The sequence below is a fragment of the Echinops telfairi genome, unplaced genomic scaffold, assembly GCF_000313985.2.
Source record: "Echinops telfairi isolate 266 unplaced genomic scaffold, ASM31398v2 ScPeMD7_655;HRSCAF=1070, whole genome shotgun sequence".
NCBI lineage: Eukaryota > Metazoa > Chordata > Mammalia > Afrosoricida > Tenrecidae > Echinops > Echinops telfairi.
Window position 1 is genome coordinate 6,487,147 of NW_022104553.1, and position 13,561 is coordinate 6,500,707.

The window sequence follows — 13,561 nt, forward strand, 5'->3', positions numbered from 1 at the left end:
ATCATGTCGGGATGGTGTACATCACAGAATGCCACGTTGTTAGAACAAAATGTTTTTGTGCTGAGGGAGGGCTTGAGCACAGGCCCAAAATCCATCAACTTCCTCAATGTATTGCATATAAATATATGTGCATAGGCCAATACCTCTATTTTTATGAGTTAATATATTTACTTAAGGGCACACCTATGCTTATACCTCTATCCATAGCTTTGCTTCCTAGATCATTCTTTTGTTTCCTTTTGCCTTCCTCCTGTCCTACCATCATGCTTGCCCTTCTTCTGCCTCTTAGTAATTCCTCTCAGCTAGATTACTGTTACTCCAACAGCACCGGGATTTCTATGTCCTCTTCATTGTTGCTTTTAATTCCCTAGTTGTTCCCCTGTCTATGACATTGTTACTACAGCTTCCATCCCTGCATCCTCCTCCCCACAGATTCTACCAGAACCTTCCACCCCATTGCTTTCTCCTCAGCCTTTCTTCCCATGCCTATCTCATATTGGTAGGCAAAACAACAATAACAGAGACAAAACAAGAATAAAAAGATCATATAAATGAAAAAGCATACATAATTCCAGCTTTGTCCACTGACCTTTAAGACTACTTCTCCACCAGTCTTGTGGTGTTCCGGGGACTGCCTGTCGTAGCCTGAAGTCTATCTTGGGGGCTTCTCGGCAGTTTTGTGGCTTGGCTTTGCTCCCATTGCTGATCTGTTATGTTCCCTTCTTGGTTCGCCCCAAATGGGAGTGGTCAGACCAGACACTGTGGTGTCTTCCCACTGTGTGTCCCTACTATTGTCCTCTATCACGGTATGTTCCAGAGAGGAGACATCATGTCTCCAAATGTTGTTGGCCCTACAGTCCTCTCTGTGCCTTAGCAGCTCTGTATGGGCGTGGCAGGCCGGCCCTTCTCACTACCCTGTAGATTCAGTATTGTCTTATGTAGCATGTACTTCTAGGGAGGGGGTCAATTTGGTTTTGTTTGGGGCCTGCCCTGTAGCCCACTCTGTTCCTGAGTTGCTCCATGTGGTGACATTGCCCTCAAGGTCTGGTGCACTGTGGTGGAGTTTGCACTCACATTCTCATTTCTGTGGAGACATAAACAATACCCTCCCTGTGGGTGGATTAGTGCCCTACTCCCCAGTGGCAGTGTCTCCCTCTTTTTTTTTTCCTTTCTCTTTTCCCTCTTCCCCACCCCCTGACCGTTCCCCTTTTTTGTGTTGCAATGGCATATACATCCTTGGGTCGGGTTCATTCCCCCGCCTGATTGCCTGTACCTCAGCCTGGAAATTGTGAGATAAGCGATTTTTCTTCTATACCTACTATGCTGATTACATTGATCTCAGTGGACTCATGTTGTACTTGTCCTTTGGTGATTGGATAACTTTGCTTAGCATAATTTCCTCCAACTCTTCCCATGAGACAATGTGCTACATGGGATCATTAGTGCTTCTTCGTGTTGCATTGTACTCCATTGTGTGTATGTGCCAGTTTTCCAATCTAAGCATCTATCGATGTAAATTTAGGTTGTTTCCAATTCTTTGCAATTTTGAATAGCACAGCAATAACTGTTGGAGCACAGATGACAGGTATTGGTCGATTTCTTGCATTTTGGGGGTATATGCCAGGTAGAGAGATTGTTGGGTTATAAGGTAACTCAATTTCTATTTGCTTTAAATATGGCTTTCCCCAGAGGCTGTATGTATCCATATGATCACCAGCAGTAGAGGAGAGTTCCGATGTTGTCACATTCCCTCCAATATTTGTTGCTCTGTGATTTTCTGATTTGGGCTATCCTCAAGTCTATTAGATAGTATCTTATAGTTGTTTTAATTTGAATTACTCTGATGGCTAATGATGGCTAAGCATGTTCTCCTATGTGTATTGGCAGTTCGCGTCTCCTCACTAGTGAAACTTCTGTTCAGGTCTTTTGCCCACTTCCTCAGGAGTTAACTGTTTTCTCCTTTTTGCAGGCTAGGAAGGTATTGTAAATTTTAGTAATAAGTCCTTTGTCTGTGGGTTCCCTTGTTACTTTTGGTGAAATTTTTCAATGCACACAGGTGTTTTTTGTTTGTTTGTTTGTTTTGTGTATAAGAAAGAGCTTTATGGAAAAGAGTAATTGTACATTAAGAAAACATCTCAGCCCAGTCCAGATCAAGTACATAAGTCCTATATTAACCCATATGTTCGATACCAGTCTGTAAATTCCTCTTCAGACTCACACAACATCTGCAATGATGCCAAATGCAAGAAGATCACAGGCCAGTGGATGGAAAGTCTTGTGGCAGTAGAAGAATCTTAATGCTGGCATGGGTCTCCACATGGCTCTGGCTGCCATCAGCATAGCTCCATTTGACTTGTCAACAGGAATATGAAGCAGATAGTGTGTCTGGCCTTAAGAGAGATATTTATCTCTGTCATGCCTCCAAATGAGGTCATCCAGTGGTGACCTGATTGACAGACTAAACTCCACCCCTTCACTTTTAATAATCTCAAGTTGACACCAGTTTATGTAATTACCACAGTCATACATAGCACAATAACATCCATAGACAGTTATTGTCATCGCTTTCAATGTTGACAACCTTATACACCTTCTGTACAACAGGACGAAGCATTGCCTGGTCCTGAGTCATCCTCTCTATCTACGGTAAGGTGGAGCCCATTGTTCCGGTCACTGTGTCAACCCATCTCATTGAGGAGCTCCCTCTTCTTCATTGGCCCTCTGCTTTATCAGGCAGGATGTGCTTCTCCAGTAACTAATCCATCGTGACGGACTTCATTCTAAGGGGCATTCCAGTTGTAGTTTTCCTAAGAATGATTGGTTCATTCTTATGGCAGTCCATGATATATTCACTATTCCCCAACAGTAATACAAACACCTCAATTCTTCACTCATGCTAATTTATGCTCATAAACAAAACTTGTCTAAGTTTCAATTCTGCTTAAAGCTTCTGTTTCTGGTAAATTGACTTATGACTAATATTTGTGGAGCCTTGGGCTTGGGGAAGTCATTTGAACTCTTGCCTCTCTAAAACTTTTATACGCTCAACTGTTCCCAAGAACACAGGATGAAACACTGGAGAAACCCTCTCCTCCACTCCCCTAGTATGCTGCAGATGTTATATATGCACCAAACCTCAAGCCTACAGGCCCATGCAGCATGGCTCCTCCTATATATGTATATATACACACACACACATATATATATATATCCTGTGACGTTCCCTAGTGGCACAATGATTAAATCCTTGGCTGCTGACTGAAAGGTTGGTGGTTCAAACCCACAAGTTCCTTCTCAAAAGAGAAATGGCCTAGAAACCTCCTCCTGCAAAGGTAGCAGCTTAGAAAATTCTATGAGTTACTTCCACCTGGTCCTATTGGGTCACTATGAGTTGAACCGCACTCAACAGCACCCAACAACAAAAATGACATGTATGCTGTATATAGTTCTAGAACCATGCGGATTGATCTGTGATAGTTCCATCTTAATTTAAATTATTGGCTTCCTGATTAGTTGTTATCAGTTTACAAGCCTCACAATAAATAGTGCTAGAAATTACACATTGTAGATCTCATCTACACTCGCATTACGGATTGAGTTGTGCTTCTCTCCTCCCCCAAAGTCTAGCCATCTTTGCCTCCAAGGAGCACTCTGGCCATACTTCTTCCAAGTCATACTTTGGACATGTCCGCAGAGACAAGTTGTTGGAAAAGAACATTATTCTTGGTAAAGTGGAGAGACAACAAAAAAGAGGAAGGTTCTCAAGGACATGAGTTGACACAGTGGCTGCCAAACAGGCTCAAGCACACGAACAATTGTAAGGATGGCTCAGGACCCGACGGCGTTTCATTCTGAGTGTTTAGAGTCGATATGGGGTGGAACTGACTCAGTGACACCTAACATACAGGCAACCTTGCCAGATATGTGTCAACTCAGCTGGACTGTGAGTCTCAGGATTATTGACATTATCCTCCTTTTGTGACCTGATGTAATTATCTTCTGTTACAAAATATTTTTTTTTGGTTTTTTAAAATCATTTTAGTGGGGGCTCATACAACTCTTATCACAATCCATACATCAACCCACTGTGTTAAGCACATTTGTACATGTGTTGCCATCGTCATTCTCAAAACGTGTTCTTTCTACTTGAGCCCTTGGTATCAGCTCCTCACTTTCCCCATCCCTTGTCCCTCCTGAACCCTTGATAATTTATAAATTATGATTATTATGTCATGTCTTACACTGTCCAACGTCTCTCTTCACCCAATTCTCTGTTTCTGTCCCACAGGGAGGGGATTATATGTAGATCCATGTGATTGGTTCCCCCTTTCTATGCCACCTTCCCCTTCCCCTCCTGGTATTGCTACCCTCCTTATTGGTCCTGAGGGGTTTATCGTTCCTGGATTCCCTGTGTGTCCATTTCCTGTCTGTACCAGTGTACATCCTCTGGTCTAGCTGGGTTTGTAAGGTAGAATTGGGATCATGATAGTTGGGGGACGGGGCAGAGAAGCATTAAAAAACTAGAAGAAAGTTGTATGTTTCATCAGTGTATGTATACTGCACCCTGACTGGCTCATCTCCTCCACACGGTCCTTCTGTAAGGGGATGTCCAGTTGCCTACAGATGGGTTTTGGGTCTCCATTTCACTCCACACTCCCTCTCATTCTCAATGATATGCTTTTTTGTTCTTTGATGCCTGATACCTGATCGCATCGACACCTCCTGATCACACAGGCTGGTGTGTTACTTCCATGTGGGCTGTATTGCTTCTGAGCTAGATGGCTGCTTGATTATCTTCAAGTCTTTAAGACCCCAGACGCTATATCTTTTGATAGCCAGGCACCATCAGTTTTCTTGATCACATTTGCTTATGCACCAGCTTTGCTTTCAGCAATTTTGTAGGGAAGATGAGAATCATGGAATGTCAGTTTAATAGAACAAAGTTCTTGCATTGAGGGAGTACTTGAGCAGATGCCCAATGTCCATCTGCTACCTTAATACTAAACCTATAAATATATGCACACAGATATATTTCCCCATTGTCATATATAAACATATTTACATATGTACGTGACTGTATTTAGACATCTATAAATGTACTTTGCTTCCTAATTCCTTCCTCTATTTCCTTTTACTTCCCTCTTGTCCCGCTATCATGCTCAGCCTTCATTTGCATTTCAGTAATTCCTCTTAGTTACATTGCCCTTGATCAAGACCTACCAGGGCTCTTACACCCTCCTTGTCATCGATTTTGGATCACTTGTTCTTCCCTTGTCCATGGGTTTGTTAACACCCACTTCTTTTCCTCCACTTCCCCTTCTCTCATGGCCGTCCCTCCCCCCCCAACCATTGGTCCCATTGTTTTCTCCTCCAGATTGTTTATCCCGCCTCTCTTATCTAGACAGACTTTCAGAGATAATAATATGCACAAAAACAAGACAGAGCAAAACAATGCAACAAAAGAGAACAAAACAACAACCACAACAAAAACAATGACAAAGAAAGAAAAGCCTTAAGTAGTTCAAGGTCTGTATGATGACCTTTAGGAGTGTTTTCCATTGCAGTCTGATGGGCTGCCCAACCCTGGCCTGACAGTCTATTTTTGTTATTCCCTCAAAATTTCCTTGCTCTGCTCCCCTTGCTGGTGCACAACCTTAGTGTTTTGCATTGGTGTGGTGGGGTGAGATCGAACACAATTCCTGCACTGTGTCACCAGTGTTGTCCCCCATGGGCTATAGGTCAGAGAAGGATGTCATATCTCATAGTGGGGCCAGCATTGGCTGCTCTGAGCAGTGATATCGTCCTAAAGGTTTGGTGGGTCAGGATGTGCTCCACCATCTCTTCTTCCCACTTCATTTGCTCTTGCACACAGGTGTTTTATCCTTCATATATCCCATTTGTAGATTTCAGCTTCATCTGTGTGTGTACCCTTTCCTATTACAGTTAGCCTATGTATTCCTTGCACTAAGGTTGTTAGGTTTGTCCGGATTCCTTTGTTGATGGTCTTTATAGTTTGAAGTTGTACTTCTAGGTATGTGATCCACCTTGAGTTTATTCTTGTGCATGGGGTGAGGTAAGAGTCTTGTTTAATCCAGGGGATACATAAGGTAGCCAACCTAAAAGGAGGGGAAGAGAGGAAAAAACAAAAGAAATTGGTAGCGGGGTAACAGGACACTAACTAACCAAATGGGAGGGCATTGTTTATATCTCCATAGGGAAAAAGGGACAAGATTTCAACCCCGTGCTCCAAAATGTGAATGCAACATGCCTGCCTGGGGTAGGGAACCAGTGGAGAGGTCTGAGGGGCCCACCCCAATCCTAACTATGTGGATACCTGCCCCTCCCCCCAGAAGAATTTATTTCAGAGGACAGCACTGAAGCTGCAGCTCAGGGAGAGGGACATGTGTGATCAGATCACATGGGAGCAAATGAAGGAGTAAGAGGGAGTGGAGTACATCCAGGCCCACCAAGCATGCTCCTGCTCAGAGCAGCCAATCCACAGAGAAGACCATATGGCTGGCCCCACTATGAGACATGACATCCCTCACTGACACATAGCCCTACAGGGGACAACACTGAAGACAGTGTTGGAATTGTGCCTGATCTGATCCCACCACACTGAGCCAAAACATGCAACAGAACAGCAAAGGGAACAGAGCAACGAAGTCCCCAGGGAATACCAAAATTATACTTTGGGGGCAGGGCTTGGCACCACATCAGACTTGACCGGAAAACACTCCTAAAGGCCAAGAAACTTTCCTTGAACTAACTGCAGACTTTTCTTTTTTGCTCTTGGTTTTTTTGTGTTTTTTTTTTCTCATTGGCTTTTTGTTGTAGTTGTTATTTTGTTTTCTTTTGTTGCTTTGTTTTCATCTTGTTCTTGTGCATGTTATTATCTCCGCAGGTCTGGCAAAATAAGATAGGCTGGCTGAACAATCTGGAGGAGAAAACAACGGGACCAAAGGTTCAGGGGGACACGCGAGAGGAGGTAGTGGTGGAAAGGAAGCAGTGTTAACAAACCCAGGGACAGGGGGACAACAAGTGATCCAAATCGGTGGTGAGGAAGGTGTAGGAGGCCTGGTAGGGTGTGATCAAGGGTAATGTAACCAAGAGGAATTACTGAAACCCAAATGAAGGCTGAGCATGTTAGTGGGAGAAGAGGAAAGTAAAAGGAAACAGAGGAAAGAGCTGGGAGGCAACGGTCATTTCTAGAGGTCTAAATGAAGGCATGTACATATGTAAATATATTTATATATGAGGATGGGGAAATAGATCTATGTGCATACATTTATAGGTTTAATATTAAGGTAGCAGACGGATATTGGACCTCCACTCAAGTACTCTTTCAATCCAAGAATACTTTGTTCTATTAAACTGGCATTCCATTATGCTCGCCTTCCTGACATGATAGCTGAAGACAAATGTGGTGAAGAAAGCTGATGGTGCCCGGCTATCAAAAGATATAGCATCTGGGGGTCTTAAAGGCTTGAAGGTAAACAAGTGGCCATCTAGCTCAGAAGCAACAAAGGCCACATGGAAGAAGCACACCAGCCTGTGTGATCACGAGGTGTCGAAGGGATCAGGTATCAGGCATCAAAGAACAAAAAAATCATATTGTGAATGAGGGAGAGTGTGCAGTGGGGACCCAAAGCCCATCTGTAGGCAACTGGACATCCCCTTGTGGAAAGGTCACATGGACGAGACGATCCAGTCAGGGTGCAACGTAGCAAAGATGAAACGTGCAACTTTCCTCTTGTTCCTAATTACTTCCTCCACCCCCCACCCCACCCCCAGCCCCACTATCATGTTCCCAATTCTACCTTACAAATCTGGCTAGACCAGAGGATGTACACTGGTACAGACAGGACCTGGAAACACAAATTTGTTAAGGATTTTTGCATCGAGATCATCAGAGATATAGTTCTGTACTTCCCTATTCCTGTGGGCTCCTTACCATGTTTGTGTATGAAAGTTATAATGGCTTCATAGAATGAGTTTGGAAGTTTGTCAACTTTTTATATGCTCAGGAATAATTTATGGAACATCAGTGTCAGCTCTTCCCTGAATACTTGGTAGAATTCTCCTTTTCAGAGGTGTGGTGCAGGAGGGTTTTTCATTGGTAGTTTCTTGATAACCATACATATTTCTTCTTTTGTTATCAGTCAGTCTGTTCAGTTTCTTGACATCTATCTGGGATAATCTAGGGAGGGAATATTTTTACAGGTATTTGTCAATGTCTTCCATGTTGTTGCATTCATGATAATACAGCAGTCTTTCATAATACTTTAGATTATCTTTTCATCTCGTTATAGTCCATTGTGATTCCCCCAGTTTCATCCCTCATCCTGGCTATTGATATTTACACCTTCCTTTAATTGTTTAGGTTTGCCAGCAGACTGTTGATTCTGTTGGTCCTTTCAAAGGACCAGATTTTTGCTGCATTTGGTTATTATTATTAGTTTTTGCATTCTTCTCTTGTCTTCCCAGTCATTTAACTCGGCCATGATTTGTATTATTTCTTTTATTGTGTTATTGAAGGGGTTGTTCTGTTGACTCTGTTCTAGTTGCTGGAGGTTTTATGACAGCTTATCAGTCATATGTCTCTCTTCCTTTTTCATACATGCATTATCACTATCAAACGTCCTCTGATAACTGCTCTTGCTGTATCCCATAGGTTTTGATACATTGCATTTTCATTCTCATTAGTTTCTTAAAACTGCTCAATTTTCTCCCTAATCTGGGCCAGTACTCATTCGTGTCACAGAAGAGTGTTATTCATCCTCCAGTTGTTTGTCCTTTTTATCTGCTTGTTATATTGTTGATCTCCAGCTTTATAATATGATGGTCCAAGAGGGACATCTGAGTAATCTGTGAGTGTTCTAACTTACTCAGCCTTGATTAGTGTCCCAGCATGTGGTCTCTTTTCAAAAATTAGCTATATTCACTTGAAAAAATCGATTCCCTCCCCCCCTGCATTTGCATGGAGAGCTCTTTAAATGTCTATCAGGTCCAGTCACCTAATTATAGTGTTTAGTTCTGTAGCTTCCTTGCTGAGCTTCTTTCCCAATGCTCTATCTTTCTCTGATAGTAGTGTATTAAAGTCGACCACTAAGATTGTTGATTTTATAATTCCTTTTTTCATCTTTTGAATAGTTTGACGAATTTTGTGGGTCTCTCCTTAGGTGTATATATATCTATTATGCTTGCTGGTTCCTGGTCTACTGATCCTTTGAGCATTATATAGTGCCCATCCTTGTCTCTTTGTATGGTTTTCACCTTGCACCCAATTTTGTCAGAGATTAGGATTGCAACCCCTGCTTTTTCAAGTTGCTATTTCCCTGGTATATTTTCTACCAGCCTTTTATTTCTGAGAGTTTAAGATGTGTCCCTTACAGGCAACAGATTGATGGGTTGTTTTCTAAGACAATCTGCTAACGTTTATCTTTTAATGGGGTGGTGGTGGGGTTTCAGGCCATTGACATTCAGACTTATTACCACCATTTGTGGATTCATTGCTGTGAACGTGTACCATTTGTGTTGGGTGTTTTCCTATCTCCCTTCATATCACTGTGCTGTGTTTATGTTGGGGCTCCATTTTCTCCGTTGTTTTCCCTCTGAGACAATTTCATCTTTGTAGTTGTTTTCTGTGTGTTGAATTCTGGATGTAGTTAGGCTATATGGTGGTCTCCTGCTTGAGCTTGGTGGGTGTTGGTCTTCTTACCACAGTAAGTCAGCATGGAGATTCCTCCTGGAGTTGGGTGGCTTATGGCACACAGTGTTTGAGTGCTTCCTTGTCTGGGAAGACTCTTGCCTCATGATCTGTCTTAATAGATAACTTGGCAGTGTTGACGATTCTCAGGTTGGCATTTTTTTTTTTTTCAGCTTTCAGAAGATGTAACTCTATTCTCTCCTCATCTTCCTGGGATCTGCTGATAGGTCTGAGCATTTTCTTACCTGAGCACCATTATATGTGACTGTCTTTTAATTTCTTGCTTCTCTTAAAATTTTTTCTTTTTCCTTGAAGTTGGATAATTTAACTATTAAGTGCCTGGTGAATTCTTCCTGGGGTTCTGTCTAATTGGCATCCTCTCTGCTTCCTGTATGAATGTCTGATTCTCATTCATCAAGATGGGAAAGTTTGCTTCCAGGAGTTCCCTTGCTAATTTTGTTGTAGACTTCGTTTTGTCTTGCTCTGGGACACCAATTGTTCAAATATTGTGCCTCTTCATAGCATCTATGACTATTCTCGGATTTTCTCCCACCTCTTTGATTATCTCATTTGACTGTCTATCCTGTTTGTTGAAATCTGGCTGATTGTCCTTGAGATTGCTGGCACAATTCTCTGCCTTTTCTAGGCTGTTGGTGATGTTTGGAATCTTGTGTTTTGCTTCTGTTACCTCATCCATTAGTTCTTGTATTTCCCTTTAGTATGTAGACTTCTTCCCCTGGACTTTGTCCCCATTATCATTGAATCTTTATTCTGCATCTCTCCCCTCATATCCTGAATTACTCGAAGCAGCATTCTGAAGATATTTTAATTGTTGCAGATTAACCTCTGTTTCTTCTATGAGCGTCCTTAGGTTTAGGATTTCTTCCAAGACAGTGTTTTGCTTTTCCTGTTTTCTCATTGAGGGTGTACATTGCTGTCTGGTTGTCATTTTGGAAGAACTAGGCACCATGTTTCCAGGAGAGTGAGGGGCCCTGAGCTTTCTCTGTGTGACTGATAAGAGTGGTTTCAGGATTACCTATGGCTTTCTATGGTGTTGGGTCAGGTTGCTGTGTAGGCAAAGTGCCTCCGTGACTCACTGTTCAGAGGTGGTGGAGCCGGCAACTAGTTATGTTACTGGACCGGGTTGGGGCAGGCTTAAGCTGGGAACAGGTCTAGTCTGGACTGTCTGGCCACAATTTGCAGTCTTTTGAAGACTCTCTGCGCAGCCCAAAACAGGTAGAGCCAGTTTTTTTTTACTTAGGCTGTGGCTTTCAGAAAAAATATTTATTTATTCATTTATTTTTCTTCTTCAAAATGGACCTGTGGCATTCCATGGTACCAGTGCTGTGCTGCGCTGTCTCATGGGGAAGGGGTCCAGATTAGCTGAGTTGTTTTGGCCTGTCTGGATCTGAATTCTTCCCGGCTGCACTCCTGTGTCACTCCTTGCTCTCCTACACAATTATGCCATGGGTAAATATCTCAGAGTCTCCTCAATTGTTGCAAATTATTGACTAATTATCTATCATTTCCCACACTGGTAGGTGCAGAGCTGGGGAGAGGAAGGAATGAGATTGTTGATGTAGTCCCTCTGTTCCTGACTGGAGAGGGAGGATGCAAAGCCCAAGAATGCAAGAGCAGAGTGGATAGCAGAGAGGAGAACTCTGGTGTGAGGTCTTGTGTCTAGTTCTGAGAAGTTCTCCTAGAACTTTGGATTATGGCCACCTTTGGACAGAAGTCTGGGAAAATAACTGCACCCTGCGAATCTTGTGTCTTGGGCATGGGAAGGATTGAAAGCAATTATAAAAATTACTATTTAAAAAAAAACAATACATGAAAGCTTTTTTGATCTTGAATATTTACATAATTCGATTTTTTTTAACTTTTGCCAATAAAATGTAAAGACATGAGCATTCTTATCACAAAATAAATTGTCATTGACTTCTGGTCTTATATCAATAAAAAATAAAAATTAGGGGCCAGACCAAATCCATGGGTACATATGGTAGCCAACTAAGAAGTGGGGGCAGGCAAAGGGGAAAAGGGGAAAAAAGATTAAAAAAAAGAGATGTATGACGGGGGAATAGGGCACTGACCCACCCAAGGGGAGGGTATTGTTTGTGTCTCCACAGGGAAAGAGGGAGCATGAAAGGTTCCATGATATAATCTGATTTATCAGTAGCAGTTTCTAGTTGAGTTAACACCAGTTCAGTGATTCCCTGTATTTCAGAATAGAAATGTACTTCCTAGGATTTTCAATGGATTTGGGGTTTTTGGGGGGGAACAAGATCACTAGCTCTTTCTCTGAGGTGCCTCTAGGTGAATGTAAACCTCCAACATTTTGATTAACAGCTGACTGTATTTATAATTTATACCACCCAGGGGTAGTGTATCTAACATCTTCTTGATAATTATGTACAGTCCAGTGAATTCTGACTAGTATAAATATAGCAACTTTATGGGACAAATTAGAATTACACAAAGGGTTTCCTAAACTATAATGTTTATGAAAACAACAGCAAGCATTATGGGAGTAAAGTGTCTCTCTTCTCCTCCCCAGAGCTGCTAGTTCTGTTTGAACCACTGGTTTTTCAATTAGCAACCAACTATTGCATCACCAGGCTCCTTTAAATTGTGCTGTAAGGAATGAAAACATCGTTGCAGAGGCAAGTGGAGGAGGAAGGAAAGATAGAGATGGCATCTCAGTATGCTTCATCCACAACAGCTTGGTTTCCTACTCCTTTCTATAAGGACTTCCATCACATAGTTTTATCAGAACAAAACATTCCTTGGCTAAAGAACAGCTTGCAAACCATGAATTAGGTCAATATAATTACCACAAAGGAGATTTTAAAAAGCCATGCTCTTCCAAAGTTGGAATAACCTAATTGTAGCTAAAACCAAATCTGATTGGAAAATATTACTATGTAATCCTGCCTCAACAACAACGATTTCTTGTATGTATTTTTGATTGATTTACACCTACATTTTAACTTATCAACCTCTCTGATTTAAACACAAAGAAGGAAATCTTTGTGAGAATGTGACATTCTGGTCAGAGGAGAATTTTGAGGATAGAAGGTATCCAGATCATGAGAGAAAGATGAGGCATTCTTTTCCATAAATATTTATAGCCTTGGAAATCCAAAACAGGCAACTCTATTCTCCGCTATGAGTTGGAATCAACTCAATGACAGAGGACTGGGAGATGTCTGTAAAGAACCCTGGCGATGCTGTGGGGTAGGTGTTGAACTGCTAACCACAAAATCAGCACTTCAAACCCTCAAGAAACCTTAGGAGAATGATGAGACTGTCTTTCCCCATTTTGCTTTACAGTCTCAGACACCCTGTACAGGATCTTTATGCGGCATAAGTGATTCAATAGCAGTGTGTTTCATTGTAGTTTGAGCTATCTTTATCCCATTGAGTGATAGCCAATAGGCTTATGAGTACTTCTGCTTTGAAAATGCTATTAAGATGATAATAAAGAAAGTTGATCTTTGTGGAAAATACTAGGGATAGGAGTGGATAGTGAAATAAAACTAATATATTTTTGATGTATCTGCATTTTAGGTTTGGCTGGATAAATAATGACTTAAAATGTGTGTATGGGTTAATAATAAGTGACAAATTCTAAGTTGTTAACACACTGGAATCAAGATGCCTGATTTTTCTGAGCTTGTGACAGTACCCATCCATACTTTATAAGTGTATCATAATAGAATCTTGAATAAACTATTACTGGTCACATATTGAATTATCCAATAAGAGAGTATAGTTTCCATTTAATTCATAGCAACTAGGAAGACATGTGATGAGAAATGTGGGGAGATTGGCATAATTCAATTCAAATTA